We start from the raw sequence: 19778 nt of genomic DNA, 5'->3' as shown, positions 1-19778 counted from the left end.
CTGAACAACTGTGCATCCAGCTTAAATAAATCTCTACGTAAATAACTAATTGCTTATCTCTTCACTTAAAAATACAGGTGAAGTCATGTCATATACGTTAGGAGGCTTTAATAAGATCATATGTCTAATATAAAAAAATATATTCTGATACAAATAATTGGTTTTGACTTCTACAACATTTGCTTCTACTCTGTCATCTTCAAATTTATTGTTGCTTCATGCTGTAGACTCCACAACATGAATGGGATGTATATGTATCAAAACCTAGAGTCAGCTTTCAGGGAATATTGAGTCACTGTTTAACATTTATAAATAAAACAATAAGCAAAGCTGTTGGAAAGAACATGCAAGCAGCAGGCGTTAAATCTGGCAGTATGATAGGTTGATTTAAATACATACGGTCATATTAAAAAAAACATTTTTCATTCACGTAGCTAGAAAAAAACAAGTAAGCTCAGGTATGTTGTGTTTCATATTTCAGTGAGTAGGTTTTCTTGTTTATTAAATCAATGGGGGCTTTCAAACAAAAATATATCATAGAAACATCATTGCAGCAGCATGCCTTTTGAAGACACCGTGACTTCAAAACTTAGTAACCAGGACTGGAAGGTGAATCAAAGTACAGTAAATGATAGTATGGCTGCTACTGAGAAGCTCCTACAGAGGAGATCTTTTGGAAGGAAATATTTACTGCAATTTTCTCTCCATAGTCCTGTCTCATTTCTGAGACAATAATTTACTGCAGAACCTGTCCTTCCAAAAATCATTTAGCAGCCTATATGTAGAAATACATAAGCGTATGGTTGGGGGCAAAGAAGATATAAACCCCAGTGTTTGTTAGAGCTTCCAAGTGTTGTACATTTCCTCAGGCCCAAGGCAGACATCCCATGTTTACACCTTCCCCAGAAAAACCTGTCAATATGGAGTATGTGCATGAGCATATCTAAGAGCTGGCTGTTTAGGTGAGTTATATTCTCTGCCTTATTGTACAAAGTGGCCACCCAATCTGGGATCATTCCTTAGAGCCTGAGCTTTCTGGAACTACTAAAAATAAAATTAAAAGGGCCAGAAACACCTCAGGGGAGCAACTTTTTGCAATTCAACTGTCCCAATTAAAGTCCAGATAATTCCCCGTGAGCCTAAGAGAAAACTTTTGGTCTTTCCTATGAAAAACTGAAGAGCCATCTAGCTCTAAAATATGTTCTTGTCCAACATCAACTGTTCAACAATTGTCAGTTCATCTTCCCAGTTTCTCACATAACCCATTAAATGATCAGTTCTTAGGTGCACTGGTTTTAGTATTATAATTTTTTCTATTCAACTTGCTATGGTTGCTTAATATTTAACAAATAACCTAATAAAACCCTTCAGATGACATAAAGGGTTTCAGTTAGGAAGAAAATTATGAAAGTTTACTTTTCTCACAATTAATCTGTAATTTGTTTCCTGATCTGTCTTAAGTGTAGTAGTACTTCCCTACTAAGGATTACACAGCTTTGCAAAATCAAGCAAGATCTCATGTTTCAAAGCTGGCACTATGTTCTTCATACCGGAGTTTTAGCTGCCTACCTTAACTGATGGTTTTCTTGGGTTTAGACAAAGCTGTTTCTGTCTGTATTTCTTTCCTTTCACCCATTAAACCAGCAACTTAGATAAATGTAGACACTTCATTCAGGTCTACTTTCCAGCTTCCTGAAGTATCTGGAGACAGGAGACAGTTTCAGCGATTCAGCTGCCCAGCTTCTTCTTATCCAGGTTAAGAAAAGTCTGCATCCAGGGGCTGATCTGCAATTCCTACTGATCTTCCTGCTGCAGCTCTCAAGCTGACACAAGTCCCTAGTGAATGCACTGCAGTAGGCGACTGGAGGGCAAAACACTGCAATCTGAGTGGAGATCCCTAAAATGTTTTAAGATAGAAGAATGCCTGAAGTTTAAATTAATAAGTTAAAAAGTTAATAAGACTTAAGTCCTTCAGGTGTTTTAAAAACTATTCCTTTACATTACTGTGATCTCAGCTGGATTACCTCAGACTGTGGCTGTAAACTATCAGGCATGTTTAGGTGCAGAACAACTCACCTTTGACCTTTCTCTTTACATCTGAAGGAAATTCACCTGCCCACTGTGCCAATTAAACACAGCTGAAAGCCCAAAGAAAACAAGAACAGTAACTGGTGGAAGAACTAGAGGAGATACAAGAGTAGTTTTCAGGGAATAACCTATCTGTTTAATTTCTTTGTCTTTTTGTTCATTGTCATGGTCCATTTGGATCTCTCAAATTTGCAGGACAATGTAGTCTGTAAATTAAACTTTATTTTATGAGCTTGTTAAGAAATATAACAAACAAGGGTGTGATTTGCTTTGCACAGACCAGTCTATCACATGAGTTCATTTATTCACCACTGAAGTCATGAGGCTTCATCACTTATAACCCATAACTCATAACTTACACACCTATAAGCAAGATAGTTACCCAGCTGACTATGAAAGTGCTCATCCTTCCTCCTCAGTCATTATGCAGGTGTCCCCTATATCACACTGGGAAGGACAAAAGCCTCAGCAGTCCAGCTGCTGCTGGATCCACTTCAAAAGCTTTTTGGGTAAGCTGATGTTTTTATACCTTCCAGCATGGAATTTTGGTCTATACCATTTCTATGAGTTAGAAAATTCTGACAAAATTTCCAGACAATCTGTATGCAAAGATGACGACTGCAGAGGACAGCAATCTGCAGGTGATACTGACTGCATAATAGCCTTTTAACTCTTACTGGCCACCTGTCTTCCCTACATGGTGCTCTCTCTTTGACCTGTGTGTGCTTCCCAGCATACATCAGGCCTTGGCACGAGCTGTGTTAGCCAAGATCTGAGCAGGAGTTGTGTGAAAAGTCATTTTTATGAATTGTTTCTGATGATATAAAGAAAACCCTGCTAAGAAAAGGCAAGTTCTGCTCTGCTCATTGTTTTCCACTCTCATGCAAATCTCACCATCCTTAGGCAGATTAATAGCTTATGCGTTCTAGTTGACTTCATTGACATAACCATTGTGCATTTGAAGTGCAATATTGGCTTTCTGCAGCTAACCAACAAAATAAAATGAGAGTTTGATTCAGTTGAATCAAATCAGGGAAATAGATTTTAATTCTATTCCAAACATTTAAGAAAAGACACATATGGTAGCTCTACTTTCTGTAACAGAAGGTAGCTAGGAAGAATTTTGAGAAATGTGAAGGAATTCTTGATACTTTCACATTAAAATTTTGAACTTTTTCAGGAGAGCTTTTTCAGTAGAGGCAAGAGTCATACATTCCATCTGCTGCTCAGCCATTTCTTCTCCCCTTAGCTATGACCTATGCTTTGTCTACATATACATACCCTCACCATCTTCAAGGAACATGAACACAGAGCAAACTTCCTCTCTTCACGAGACAGACATGAACAAATAGTCTTTTCTCCTTCCACTGTATATTATCAAACAGCATCATGTATAATTTTTCCCTCTGTACAGGGAAGCACGCTTCAAAAAAATGCTGAACTGGATAAAATGTAGAAATGAATATGATAATGAAACTTTCAGTAGTTTGAACTTTTTGTGACTTCTAAACTATCTTTTCCCAAACCCTTATCTTTACTACAGGATATGGGTCTCACTACTTACTTCAGTTAGTTGAATGTTTAATTAAGGCTAGTTAAAATAATGAGTTGACATGAAGGGTAAGCATTTCTAACAGAACTCTAACAGCAGAGTAAATAACCACATTTATTGAGCAGTCCTTATACAGCAGATCTGACCCATACTCTGGATTGCAGTTGTTCAAAACTCTAAGCATCATAAAGGAATTCCTGTTTTATTCTGCATATCAAATCCACATTTAATGTAACTGTATTCTATATCAGATGACAATCCAGTCCTAAGGGTCTAAGACCTGATGAAACCATAGGTACTCTTTTGCTATTGTACAATTGCTCCTGCACCTGGTAAATATAATAGAGTACCTGGTTGGTACATGGAAGTGAGGGCCTTATGCATCCTACAAGTATTGGAGATGCAGGGAACTGAAGAATGCACAGAAGTAAAAGAATGATGAAGTGGTCATAGCTGGCATTGCTTTCAGCTAACAGCTTACTGAATAATAATAAAAAAATAATTAAAAAAGTAAAATATGTAATACAATGTTGCTATGAAGCATTGAATGTACATATTTAATTCCATCATTATAAAAAGGTAAAAGCCTTTTGTGTTCAATCAGACATACACAAACAAGAGTTGCTGTACCCAAAAAAGCTTAACCAACTGTAAGTTTTTAAGCAGACTAGCAAGTTCCTTCAGCAGTCTACCAAAAAAACTCAGCAATGTATTAATCATTTCTAGGTTCTTCCTTTAGTGGCCACTTTCTTCACCCGAACAAAAACACAGGGTGACCCAAGAGAATTTCCCTAGCTAACAAACAATGTAAAAACTAATGAGTAGCTGAGCATGAGCAATAGCTTCCAATTACCTATCTCTATTATACAAGATCATTTACTTTCCTGAAGGACCTCCTTAATCTTACACCTTTTCTCAACAAAACCATAGTACAAGCCTTGGAAAAAGAAAAAGATTGTTTCCTTGTATCCAATTGTGTAACTACACAGCATTTTAGTTAGAGCTATTCCTTTCTTACCCATCTTGTCTTTTTTCTTTTCAAACCTTGGTTGGATTGTGATTGGTATCTAAAGTTTCAGCATCTAAACATCATACAACTAGTGGATTTGAATATAAACTAGGATCTTTTCTCTAGTGACTCTGATTGGCTGTTATAAGAGTAATTTGAGCCTTTTTCCTGTCTCATTTCTTGATTACTTGCTGCATTTCTTCCAACCACACAAAATGTTCTCTACAAATCACTGACACTTAGTTTTCATAATCTTTAAATAGACAGAGACTTCAAACTCAGGCCACTTTGGATAGTATAACAATGTGTTACACTGCAAGCGCAGATTTAAGTCAAAATCACTTTCTGGTCAAAGTGGAGCACAACTCTGTCCTATATCATTTGAGAAACAGACAACTGACTTTACCACATCCTAAACTCGTGATCTACAACAGCTTTGCCCTGCAGCCTGTTATTCAATGTCTCTGTGAGGCCACATATCTAATCAGCCACAGTGGTCTGAACTTAGCAACTGCCCACAAGGCAACGTTTATTATAAGTTACTACTCCAAGGTGAAAGGCAGCTATAGATGTTCTCAAAAGTGAAAATCTCACGACTCTGCAGTTTTTTCCCATATCCCTTCTGGGCATTCGTACCTATTTCTATCCCATACCTCCAAAGCTGTAACCCCAAGCTGAGAGTAGTTTGTCTTCACTGCTCTGCAGCCACAGTCCTGCCATGCTTGCACTTTATCCACTCTTTTACGTCTCTGATTAAACCATCTAGTACTGGGTATCCAACTGAACTTAGACAAAAATATCAGAACTTTGTGGCAGCTGTGGGATAAAGGAAGTAAAAATGAATTTAACAGTGCAAATATAAACTTCAAATTGTGCAAAGTTTGAAAGCAAAAAGTGTTTTAACAAATCAGCATCCAGCAAATATTTGGTCAAGAACAAGTGATTTGATTCACAAAATCATAGTTGTCCTAATAGAAATCCAGTGCATAAAAGACGAGCCAAACTACTTGAAGTGCTTTTTCCCAAAAGGATACAGAGCAGCAGGAAAAGCAAAGGAGGGTGAAATAACGAGATCAGTCAATGCTGGACTACATGGAAACTGAGAGCAAGCAGTATAAGGAAGAGGAGAAGCAAAGAGAGATTGAGAAAGCAGCTACAGTAACTGAATGTGTAACCAAAATACAAACATGGGGATTAAGAGAGTCAAGCCTGCTTGAATTCTAAGAATTATCAATGACAGAGATAGAGCTCTGAGAAGCAGAGTCTCATGCAGCTGTTTCCTCACTATTTACTGTAAAATTTGATCAACTGTCAGGTTGAGAGAAGAACCAGTTGTGCTAATAAGCTCTAGGTAATGAGTTATAAAGCCTTTAAAATCCAATAGTTTAAAAGTCCTCTCTTAGAACACTGTAACTGATATGGAGAAAAATTATTTTGCTGCTGTGAAGTTTTTATGCCCTTTCATTAATACTTACTTTCACTAAGCTTGGGCATTTGAGCATCCATGAATTTCAGTATGGTTGAAAACAGAAACATCTTTATTCCTTGCCTTCATCCTATAGCCTGAAAACAGGGAACAAACTACAAATTCAGGTAATGGTACCTATAACAACAGCTACTGTGTTCTGGTCTCTTCTAAAATGTGTTGTGCCAAGTGGAATTTTTACCACAGTATTATAATGATTTATGTTTTAATCTACACAAAAAATATAGGTACAGTCATTAATACTTACTGGCAGATCTAATTACAATTGCAGAGTTAAATATAGAGTTTATGCACACTGAGAAAAGTGAGTAGAGTATCATTTTACCTGACAGATCGAAGTAGAACACTGTTGGGGAGGTGGCAATGGCAACCATAAAAGTTTTGTTGTTTGACACTTGAATTAACATGTTAGTATTAAATTTCTTCATAAAAGCCTATGTTGTTAATGTACACAAGTGAAGCTATTGAGAATCATCCATTACTTTAAATTAGTCAAATGCATTTGTCTAAATACAGTTCTATGAACTAAGCATTGCATTTTGTCTTTGTGTTTGTTTAAAATGTCAACTAGTCAAAATAGGACTGTTTTCCTTTGTGGTTAGTGTTGAGCAAATACTTTGTAGATATTTGTCAAATAAACATATTGTTACTTACTATTTTATATATATGTATATTCACCATTACAGATATGCTAAAAGTTTTTTCTTTATGTTCTACTCACAACCAGATAGTTCATTAAAAAAAAACCCACAACCAAATAGACCATGGAATCACAGGATCATAGAATGGTTTGGGTTGGAAGGGACCTTAAAGATCATCTAGTTCTAGCCCCCTGCCATCGGCAGGGACACTTTCCACTAGATCTGGCTGCTCAAAGCCCCATCCAGCCTGGCCTTCCTGGCCTTGAAGATATTAAGAAGACATTTTGTTCAGCAAATAGAAAGGTGTGGCAAGGAAAGGTGAATGAGGTATAAGACCCAGTTGTGTTTCAGAGCCTACAATGACTGGTATTGGCCAAGAAATTTAGAAGTTGGTTTTTCGGAGCGTATAATGAAAATAGAATGTTTAGTGTGTTCGTGTTCCATGCTACAACATCCTTGAATTTCAGATCACAGAAATTTCAGCTGGTGCCAAGAAAATGAGGAGCAGAGGGTGGCTAACCATGGACATTTTGAGTGATGGCTCCATGCCCAGCTTGGCAGATGATGGCTTGGCAGAAGCAAAGTAGAATTCAGTTCTTGAGAGTGTTACCCTCATCATAACTATCTCACAGAACACTTCTGGTGTTTTCACTGATAAGAAATTCAACAGAATTGTATTCTGCAGCATAAGCAATTTGGTAAAAACTGAAAGTCCTTTAAAAATTGATTGAATTTTGCCAGCATTGTAAGAATGACTGGAAAATGTCATGCTGTCAAAACCTACCATTTTGGCTTGTTAGGTGTTCATTTAGTTTGTTGTGATTTTTCATGTATAAATTTAAAAGTGTGAGATCTGATAGAATTTAGAATGTAATGTTTTCATTTTACGTCTGAACACAGCAAAATTTCCAAATCTCAGAAAAAAAGGTATTTTCATTCTCATGTGTGTTTCTAATTGTAATGACTCATAAAATAAATCCAGCTGATAACTTCTCTGGGCTATTTAAATCATGAACTATCCTAAGACATCCTAAACAGAGTGCCTGAATTTTCAGTCCTAACATTCTCTGACTTCACTATACAGATATAATGGAAATATTGGTTAAAGTGTTGTCATAAATTATATTCTTTGCTCTTTCTTAGTATGTGTACATTCAGTTTCTGGAAGACGTGCTTTGTCTTGTGGCTAGTTTTTGCTGTCTAATGAAAAATAGAAATACAGTGAACTTTGAAGAGGATACAGCAGGAATAAGAATCCGCCCAATGACCAAATTATGGGTTTTCCTCACCCAGAGTTTCCTTTGGTGAGATTCCTCCAGTTTGTGCTGAAAAATATCCACCCTTAACATTTCTGGAGAAGCAGGATGGACACAATTGCTTTGTAGACACCTTCATTTGGTGATGCGTTTGCAAGGATACAAGTCTGCATGCAATGAAGTTGGGCAAAAAAGACAGGAGGCCTAAATGGGTGAACAAGGAGTTCCTGGACAAAATGAAACACAAAAAGGAAGCCTACAGGGGATGGAAGTAAGGACAGGTAGCCTGGGAAGAGTACAGAGAAACTGTCTGAGCAGCCAAGGATCGGATTAGGAAAGCTAAAGCCCTGATAAAATCTTACCAGGGACATCAGGGTCAATAAAAAAGAACTTTCATAGGTGCATCAGTGATAAAAGGAAGACTAGGGATAATGTAGGCCCTCTCTGGAAGGAAACAGGAGACCTGGTTACCTGGAACATGGAGAAGTCTGAGGTACTCAATGACCTTTTTGCCTCAGTCTTAACTGGCAAGTGCTTCAGCCACACTGCCCAAGTTGCAGAAGGCAAAGGCAGGGACTGGGAGAATGAAGAACGGCCCACTGTAGGAAAAGATCAGTTCTGAGAATATCTAAGGAATGTGAAGGTGCATAAGTACATGGGACCTGATGAGATGCATTCACAGGTCCAAAGGGAATTGGTGCATAAAGTGACTAGGCCACTATCCATCGTATTTGGGAAGCCATGGCAGTCTGGTTAAATTACCACTGATTAGAAAAGGGGAAACATAACCCCCATTTTTAAAAAGGGAAATAAGGAAGACCTGGGGAACTACAGGCCAGTCAAACTAACCTTTGTGCCTGGCAGGATCATGGAGCAGATCCTCCTGGAAACTGCTAAGGCCCATGGAAAATAAGGAGCTGACAGATGACAGCCAACACGTCTCCAATAAGGGTAAATCATGACTGAAAAATTTGGTGGCCTTCTGTGATGGGGTTACAGCATTGACAGGTCAGGGAAGAGTGACTACCTGGACTTGTGGAAAGCTTTTGACACTGTCCCACACAACATCCTTGCCCCTAAATTGGAGACACATGGATTTGACGGGTGGACCACTCAGGAGAATTGGCTGCATGGTTGCATTCAAAGAGTTGTGGTCAATGGTTCAAAGTCCAAATGGAGACAGGTGATGAGTGGCATTTCTTAAGGGTCCATACCAGGACCAGTATTGTTCAACATCTTTGTCAGAGACATGGGCAGTGGGATCGAGTGCACTCTCAGTAAATTTGCAGATGATACCAAGTTGTGTGGTACAGTCAAAACACTGGAGGGAAGGGATGCCATCCAGAGGGACCTTGATAGGCTTGAGAGGTGGATATGTGCACACCTCATGAAGTTTAAACAAGACCAAGTGCAAAGTCCTGCACATAGGTAGTGGCAATCCCAAGCACAAATATAGGCTAGGCAGAGAATGGATTGCAAGCAGCCCTGAGGACAAAGACTTGGGGGTGCTGGTAGACAAGAAGCACAACATAACTTGGCAATCTGTGTTTGCAGCCGAGAAAGCCAAACAAATCCTGGACTCCATCAAAAGGAGAGTGACCAGCAGGTCGAGGGATGTGATCCTCCCCCTCTACTCCACTCTTTTGAGACCCAACCTGGAGTACTGTGTTCAGTTCTGGGGCACCCAACAAGGACATGGGCCTTTTGCAGTGAGTGCAGAGGAGGGCCACAAAGGTGATTAGAGGCCTGGAGCACCTCCTACCTCTCACAGACTGAAAGAGTTGGGGTTGTCCAGCCTGGAGAAAAGAAGTCTCCAAGGAAACCTTATAGTCATCTTCCAGTACCTAAAGGGGATGTATAAGAAAGATGGAGACAGACTTCTTAGTAGGGACTGTAGCAATAAGACAAGAGGTAATGGTTTTAACCTGAAAAAGGGTAGATTTAGATTAGTTGTTAGAAAGAAATTCTGTACTGTGAGGGTGGCAAGACACTGGAACAGGTTGCCCAGAGAAGCTGTGGATGTCCCATCCCTGGAAGTATTCCGGGCCAGGCTGGATGGGGCTTTGAGCAACCAGGTCTAGTGGAATGTGTCCCTGCCCATGACAAGGGAATTAGAACTAGATGATCTTTAAGGTGCCTTCCAACCCAAACCATTCTATGATGTTATGATTCTATGTATGCGTCTCTAAATTAACATTAAAAACATGAACAGGCTAGGTCCTATAACCCACATTTCATTGATACTCATAGGGAACAACTCAGACAGGGAAGGAGTGTTTTCTCTTCTGCTCTGTGTACCTTAGCTGACAGCAACAGTCTTCACTTGAGAGAGAGACAGGTAAACTCTCAAAAATCACTTGAAGACCTTTTGTGTAACCAACAGCTTGAACATAGACATTTTGATCTCTTTTCAGTAAAGTACATGTTCATTTCTGCTGCCCAACAGCACGTGGCATTGGCAAATTTCATAGTTGTTCTGCATTTTTCCGCTACGCAATACAAGGATCCAATTTGTTCCACTGGTATCCAGAACATTCATAGCTGACTTGCTATGTGTAAACATTTGACATGCCTGAAATAATCATAGAATAGAAGTTACTGATTAATAGTAATATTTGTTCCATATTCACAAAGCATTCCTTAATCATAACATAATTCTAACATAATTGTTGCTTTCATATATGACTGCATGCATACATCTTGCATCCAAAGTATTTGCATGCTCCTGTAAGAGAGTTGAGGTTGCATGGTTGCTTGCTAAGTCATGTGTTATTCTCTCTAGTTGCTTATTGGATGCATTTTTGCAAAGACATTTACCTTTTATACAAAAAACATCAATTTACACAAACATGCAGAAACAGAATGTAATAAGCATGTGTCAGTTGAATAAAAGGACTTTTAATATTGTGTAAACATGGTTTATTGTTCTTTCAGTAAATTCAAGACACACTTCAAGATTCCGTTACTTAGCAATAAGCATTAGCAATAAGATACAGAGCTTTCATGCTGTAATCCTTAATGTCTGACCTTCGTGATTTCATCTCAACACTGTGTTTTTCTAATAATTCACTGCTGAAGCAGGTCAGTTATTTTGATTTTTTTTAAAGCATCTGACTCCTAGCTATACTGAATTTCAGCAGAAATACTTTTTTTGTCCTCCTTGATATGAGTGTTGAGAAGCCAAAGCCCCTTGCTGTGGGTCTCAAAGCATCATTAATGCAGAAAGAGCTATAGATAATTATATTTCATATGACAAGGATATAGCTTATTTAAGTTGAGAAATGAATGTAGATTAAAAAAATGCAACTCTTAACAATTACCCAAAGTCATGTATTATGTTTTAGACAAGATGATTTAATGAAATAAATGCTGTTCCTACATGATTTACACAATTTATCTCCTTAACTTCTGTCAAAAGTCTCTCCCTGCATATTTTTTTTTTTTTTTTCCTTATTTAACGTATGTGGTGCAACAAACTTCACAATTTATTTAACTCAGAATGGGCTACAGAAAAGAAAATTTTCCTTACTATCTTTTATTTACCTTAATTAAACTGCATTATTATTTTGAACTAGCCTTTGGTGTATGAGCTCATCCACAGAATTCACTGTTTCCAAGGTCATCTTAATAGCTGATTCTTTTTATCTGTTTTGTGGACTTGCGCAGAAGCCCAACCATTAAAAAAAGTACTTAGTTTAACAAGAGGCCTGATCAAACAGAAATAAACATAATTGCAAAAAATGTTACTCCTTACGAAGACAGTTAAGTATTTGAAAGGCAACTATTAGTGGAACCTCTACTCCTTCCCTTAGCTTATACTCACTTCTTGGTGTTTAATTGGTATCATCCACACAAAACTCCTAAGGTGAAGTTATGTGTTGAGAGTCTAGATTTGTCAATGAGGCGACCTAGCCTGCCTGCCTGATTTCTGCCTTGGGCTTAATGGAAGCCCACACTTCATTACACAATGTTGTAACTTCCAATGCTATCTCAGACTTCTGCTGAAATTTCCAGACCTTTTAACTATTTATTCAACACTCACATCTTATGCATTTGCAGTGGCTGACAATCTTTTTTTTTTTCAAATTATTTTTGTAGCATTGTTATGATGATATTTCATGCAAAATTGCTTTAAAGGGTTAAAAAACCCCAGAACTTTGCGTGTTAATAAGCATGAAACTCACATACTTCCATTCTCCAAATACATTCTTTAAAGTCTGATGATGAAAGGTGTTATTTGTAAACAAAAGAAATTATTCATTAAAAAAATGTTTTGCTACTATCATTTAATTGTAAAGTTCTTTTCTTCATTTTTGAGAACCACAGAGGATGACAAAGACTTCAGTTTGGAGAGTGCTAGAAATATCCACCAGAGAGAAATACAGAAACTCTGCTTTTGCTTTAAAAGTTGTCATATGACATTTAAACAACTTTTTTAAAGTTACAGAACATAATGGCTTGCTGCTTTCAAAATACTCTGTGATGGCCTTCATGCTAGAAGCTCAATACAGAAATAGATTATGTTCATGAGAAATACCAAGCTAAAAAAAATTGGTTATTATTATAAATACTGTAGATCTCTACCTAGCAGATAAGGCTTGGAGTCTGGAGACCTGAAGGGAAACTTGGAAAAGATCTTGACATGGGGAACGTGTGGCAGGTCAGAGGGGTGTGTGAAGGCAAGGCTCAAGCATAGACAGCTTCTAAGTAACAATGAGTTACAGATGTATAATTCATTGTTTAGTTACCTGAGGCTAGTTAATCCAGAGTGACCTAATCAAAAAAGAACAGCAGTGGCTTAAATATTCATCTGCATTGTTGCCTTTCTATGACTTCATGTATTATTCTTACTAACTTACTTCACCAGCCTTCCTGTTTTCCTGTACAAATTACTATGAAGGGACATTCACAAGAGCTGATAACAATATATAAAAAGTAATTATTAACATTATGGTTTGCTGTAGGTCAAATGTTGATCTTTTCCAATATTTAATATCTAACTTTATAATGTTTGTTAAGAATTGCAGCAAAAAATCGCTAATGTATGTGGTAATAACTAACACTGCTAAAAATGTTCAGATTACAGTGCAGATGTAGTAGATGTTCCATTTGATTCTTCATAGTCTTGCAAACAGGCTTTTAAAAAAAAGTACCCCTTGTTAGCTGAAATGCACTTTTTAGGTACCAAGAACAGCCTCAGTGATACATGTTCATCATGTTAAGCAGGGGGAGGTTAGAGTTTTTTCTTCATGATTAGTAGGAATCCCAGATTAGTCTACCATTATCAATGGCATGGTATCACTGAGCTTCTTTGCCCTTCAGCTTGGATCTTTGCTGCTTACAAGTTATTACTGTCTGCCCAATGCTAACACCCATCAATTATTATTTTTTTCTTGGCATTTAGCTTCTGGAGGATAGCTGTCATACAGAGATTAATAATGAGGAAAGTGCAGTCATAATTAGCTTTGGAAGTGCATGGTTAGTGTCTGAACTTGGATATCTTCATTCAGATTCAAAATGTTCCCAGATCACTTCTAGACAGCACAGTAGTTGGGTGCACTGTACAGATCAGAGAGCTAGCTGGGGAGTGCACCAGTTTATTGCAGTCCTCATGTCCAACTCATTTATAAGCACGGGGAAAGAAAAGAAGAGTGGTCAAGAAGGATACAAAGCAAAGCACGCAAAAGCACTCTGCTGAAGAATTGAGTTGGGATCTATTTACAAGCTCAAAAATATTCTTGGTCCACTTGCAAGACCTGGCACCTCTATAGCTCTGGTCAGAACTTTGCTGCCTTCACTTACAGAACTATGCCATGAACTCTTCAGGTCAGGGCAGATTAATTTACTAGCAAAATCAAATAGCATGTTTATTTCATGCAGGCATCATATAGGAACTGCTTTATATTCACTTTTTTTTTTTTTCTGTTTGTTGGTTACAGTGTACTATGAAATGTAGAGTTACAGTCTTTACATGCCAGTCACAAGTAGTTGGCATTCATACAGGCTGTGGATATTTCATACCTTCATATAAACACAAGAAGAATGATGAAACAATGAAGCCAATAGTATACATTCCGAACAATTAAAACATCCAAACTTTGTTATGCTCTGATAAGTAAACAAACAAAAACCCACTTGGAATTAATTTACAGGTGGGTGTTAAACACACTCACTTACTCATATGACCCTCTAGCTCAGATAATTAAGGTTTCAATGTGGGGAATGTTTTCTGGGGAAATGCAGCAAAATTCTTCAACAGAGCATACAGACTAAATTTTTTACATCCCAGCACAGATTTCTGTATTTAGTCCCTCATAAAAGCATAATCACTTCAGATTTGTGCCTAGGGATCAGTTTCTGGACTGAGCTGCCCAAAAGAGTGACTTAAAGGCTCAGTTAACACATCCTCATTGAATATGTCATGTGAACACATGAATAAATGAATCTTATCATGTGGTATATATACAGTTATCCTTCTTTTTGTACTATGGCTTCCAAGATCATTAAGCATGTTACAAAACATTACAAGCTTGACATCCTTCATATGCTAAATCCTATCTCTGACAGTTTGGATTCTTTAAAATAATCTCACTCTTGTATTTATGTAATATAAATTCCTTCAATACATCTGGAATTGATGCTTTTCTTAAACAGCACTGATAAGCATGTGGATGAATGAATTGCTGCACTTTATTAGTCATCAATTTCAATAGTGTGTGGAGAAGATATATACAACCCTGTGTCATCTGGTGATCAGATAAGAGTAATACTTTTAATTGTCAAAGTTCTGATAACATTCAGAAGTTTTGCTCCACTTACAGCATACCTAGAGTGTTTTCCATATTATCTCTTCTAAAAGGCATATATCAACACAGAGCTTTTAAAAATTTACAGAGTGGTTTAAAATTGCCATGCAGGATTAACTAAGTGAACCTTGCAGCTGCAATGAACCTTGTACCTGGACACCAAGGCGTTGGGTGAGATTGTTCTTGGCCTTCTTTGGTCACTGGGCACCACTGCATCTTCTGCTTCAGTCAGCCAGCTAATGGGAGTTATTCCAGTTGAGTTTTGTCTGATTCGGATCAGGATCTGAATGTCCTGACTATAAATTTTCATTGAAAATGGTTCATCCACTTATAAGCAAATTCACTCATACTCTGTTAGTTTTACACTCCTTTACAGCCCCAAGTGCTGTGGTATGAGTATTCTATTTAAAACATATATAAACATAGAAAACACTGTGCCTGCACTTTGACCTATGGTTGCCTTTTTATAGGCTGTACCCTGTCCAATGTGTGATTGTTTTCAAAGTAATTTTAATTTAATTTTCTTTGTAGCACATTGTGACCCCATATCAAATATTTCACAGCAAATATAGGCATTTTACTGTTCAATTCATTTGTTTAGTCAAACATTAATTTATAAATATGGCTTCATGTAAACTCAGGTGGAAAAAAGCTGAGTGCAATCCGTAACGTCAACGTGAGTTTGTTATTAGGTAGAAATCTCATCAAACTGCAGGGTGGGAGTTTAGAGGATCTTCCTTATTCTCCGCTTGTTCTTTCTGACCAGTGTTTGGCGGCCTTTGAAAAATGAACAAAGATTTATGGTTCCCAAGTCATCTTGTACCATTTTGCCTCTCGGTAGTGACTCCCTGGATACCTCTCGATGTTGACTGGCCTGTGACTGGCCAACTGGCCATAGGAAGAGCAACAGTGCGCTAGGCACTCTGGATTTTTCAGCCTGTCTTGAACATTTTTACTGCTGTATAACTGATGTCCTTTGCTTCAGATGTGAGGATCTTTTATCTAGATGTGGAATAGACAGCATAGGGTCCCAGGTTATTAACATATATTCTTAAATTTTTCTTACTATTTTCCTTTACTTTTTGCCTTCAAAAGGAGAAGACACTGTTACCAAGATACCATTTGAATCTCATGCATCCTTTAAGCTTATTAGTTACTCACTCAATTTTTCTATTTCCCAGCGAGGTGTCCCAGCTGTTCCAATTCTAAAGAAACTTCCATAGCCCAACATTTCTACCGCTTACTATTACCTAAACAGCACATATTCCATACAGTTGTGAGGCTTTGTTTCCCCCGAAAAAAATCTTAAATAGAAGGATGGAGACAAGAGGAAGTAGAAAATGAAAAGAGATCTGTATCCACTTGTATACCTTGTTCAAACAGCAGAAGGTGGCAAATTAGATTCATGAACTGCCAGGGCTGAATGTTGTAAAAAGTAAAAATCCCACTACTGGGAACAAACTTATATTATTTAAAGCACAGTTAGTAAAAAACTAAGAGGAAATTAGGGAAGTCAGTCACATACAAAACAATCAGCTGAGGTTAATCACAAATAAACCTCTCAGTTTGAACTTCATATTATTCTAAAGATGGGAAGTATACATTAAAAATTATATATAGTTCACACCAATCTTTTTAAAAGTTCTCTATATGTTGGTCATGGAAATCAAGCACATATTGACATTTCTGAAGATGTTTTGCAAAAAAAAAAAAAAATTGCTTATTTTTAAGAAACATTAATTTGACATATACCAACTATAAACAAAAATCAAATACTAAAACAAGGAAGGTCCATTATAAAATGTATTACACTTCTGAGCCCTTAGAAAACTTATCATTTTACCTAGGCAAAAACAGGTAAGGATTAAATCATTCCCATTTACTTTAATCCTAACAAGCAAATTATGCAACTAAATGCATTGCTTTATTCAGCACTATCCAGTGCCTGTTCCAGTATGATCAAATACAGGATTAGCATCTGCTTAAGACATTTGAGTGTCATCAGCATTAATATGCACAATGAAGTCATCTGACTGTTTTTGTATTATGACCTTGTCTACACTGGCAGTAAAGTCCCATGACAGGTCTATGTTTGATACAGTTAGAGTAGAAAATCTGAAAGTTGATATTGCCTTTCCTAGTCCATGAATTGCTTTAAAAATATTTAGATGCTGGCATTTCCTTATTACTAGACAAATATTCTCAAACTCACAAATCATATTCTTTTCATTTACAGTGGTTTTCCAGCAGATATTTTTATAACATGTTATAGTGTTAATTTGTGGAAACTCTTTGAATCTCTGGATGGTACCAACACATGGAGGTGTGTCTGTTCATATATACATATAGAAATATAAAACTAAGCGAAACATAGAAATTTTGGGGGTTTTTGTTTCTAGTGTGTTATTTTCAGTCAAAATTTATCTCATGTTGTGCAATGAATTAAAAAAAAATAGGGTATTTGTTTCTGAAAATGCTTTTATAGTCCTCATTGAAAATACACCACAGAAAAACAGGTTTTCAACTGAAAGCTTCAATGAAAAAGTGAGAGGACAGTAACAACAGTAATGTGCTAGGTTGTACAGCAATCTGTCATTCTGAGGTGTTATATAAAAATGTCATCCCCACAAAGAAAATATGAGCTATTGAAATGGTTTTATCCCAATTATACATTAAAACAAAGAATATGCTTTATGTGTGGGGTTTTTTTCTCTCTCTCTCTTCCCCCTTTCCTCACTCTCAGTTTCTTTCCCTCCCCTGTTATCTCTGCTACCTCTCTTCCCTACAACAAAGCTATAATTTTTCAAGATCTGGTTTATTAGAAGTATTAATCCTCAAAGACATCCAGGAGTAACACATTCATGATTGTCTGAGTCATTAGTAGGATTAGTCATTAACAGTGACTTTTTGTTAACAGTGTCTATATCCAACAATTTTGACTTCTATTTCCAAGAAAAAAGTGGTCAGCAAAAGAGAACAGCGAAGTGTTACCACAAGACAACTTTCAAAAAAGAAGGGTGAAAAAAAAATTCTTCTGAATGGTGTGACACATGTAAAAGGTGACAATTAGCTGTGGAGAGTGACAGGAAAAAGGAGAACCAAGATGAAGAATAAAGAGAGGTGAAAAGAGTAAATCAGGAAATTATGGGAGGGCACAGTAAATTAATTGTTTTGAAGCAGGAGAGAAATTTTAAATTAGCTTCTGAAATTAATAGAAATCCAGTCAAAGGGGGAATGGATGAAAGTGAAAGATTTAAATCTTCTAAAGCATAAAAGTAGCCTGGTCATGTGCAAACTTCAGGAAGTATAAGATCATGAAAGCCAAAATTACAACAACTGACACCGGACATGATCATATCTACTAAATACAGATTTCTAAGCATGACAATGTGAAAGGCAGCTATAAGCCAAAGGTGTGGGTAGTGTTCTTTTCCTACAAGACTATGCCTTCATATTTATTTTTTATTATTATTTTAGAAATTTGCTGGTCTACTGTAATTAATTTTTACATCTTTCATCTGTCAAAGCATTTGTTATATCCCATGACACTGAACTACTAACATGCACAAAATGCACTCACAAGCTGCCCAGTTTTATAGAATTTCTTCTTCTGGAGCAGTGGTGTTTGCACCTCTGCCTGGCAGATGCTGCTGCTGGTCAGGTCAGTACTGAGTGGATAACAGACCTGCAGCTGTCAGTGATCCAGACATACACAGCAGCCTGCAGTGACAAAGAGTTCATATGAATGACATCCAAGGGACATCTTACAGATCCTGATTTTGCTGGACAAATATGCCAGAGACATCCCAGCAGGAGGTTGCTTAGAAACCTAACATCCAGACACATTGCAAAACTCACTTTTTATGTGAGTTTGAGCACTGACTGCTTCCTTTAAAAGCCCTGAAGAAGATTGCCATTACACATCCACCATTTAAAAGCTCTCTTCCAGCATTGCCACACAGGTTTCCAAGTGTGTGTCCTTGGAGAGAGTCAGAGTCTCCCATTAGCAGGCTGGGGCACACACATAAATCACCAGACTTTGTTATTAGACGCCCCTCTGCACTACCTGTGTACCCCTTCTTAGGCTTCAGGATAGCCTTAAAAATTAGTTATGCTGTCTGTGATTTCAGAAAGAAACAAAGAGAGTCCTGTGTAGTTCAGGACACTTATGGATCAGGATGTACTTGCAAATATTTTTGTGCATCAGAAAAAATATATGCATAATAAGAATTGCAACAACTGCAGCAAAGGTTTCACTCACAAATGATACAAGGTGGCTCCAAAATCCTGAACTGAAACAAAATCCAAAAGATTTTTGTATTATCATAACAATTATTTTAAAAATATTGTGTAGAAATGCCAGTTGTAATAAATAACTATAATCTGTAGATTACTTTCAAAATCAGTGCTCTGGGTGATGAAATCATGATTACACAGACTGTGGCATATTCATTCAAATATACAGCTAAATACTTGGTTACATCACAGGAAAGCTGGAAAACAAATTACAGATTAGAAGAATGTCCTGTGGAAATATACAGTGATTTACAATGCCAGGTACTCATCTGAAAACAAGCTATAATGACAATGCTTAGAAAATTGTGAACTTAAGAAAATTTATATCAATATGGAATGACAAGCTTCAGATCAAAATATATTTTTCAAATATTGAAAAGATTTCCAGAACAAAATGTATGTATTTTTACATTAAACTAGATTCTCAAGGTAACAGGTGCTCTTCAAAAATCAGCTAGTTCAGCCCCTTGACTTGGACCTGCTTTAGAACAAGGTCATGAAATACATTCTTATTCTTGCCTTTCATTGGAACAATCTTTTATTAAGTCTGCTTAGCCTTACTGTTACAGCTTCTCTCTGTCCCCTCTTAAAAGACTTCTATTTTTTCCTAATTAACTTCATATTACATTCAGGTATAAGGAGTA

Source organism: Falco rusticolus, chromosome Z (genome assembly GCF_015220075.1).
Source record: "Falco rusticolus isolate bFalRus1 chromosome Z, bFalRus1.pri, whole genome shotgun sequence".
Classification (NCBI taxonomy): domain Eukaryota; kingdom Metazoa; phylum Chordata; class Aves; order Falconiformes; family Falconidae; genus Falco; species Falco rusticolus.
The sequence above is the reverse complement of the archived record's forward strand: the minus strand, read 5'-3'. Positions refer to the sequence as shown.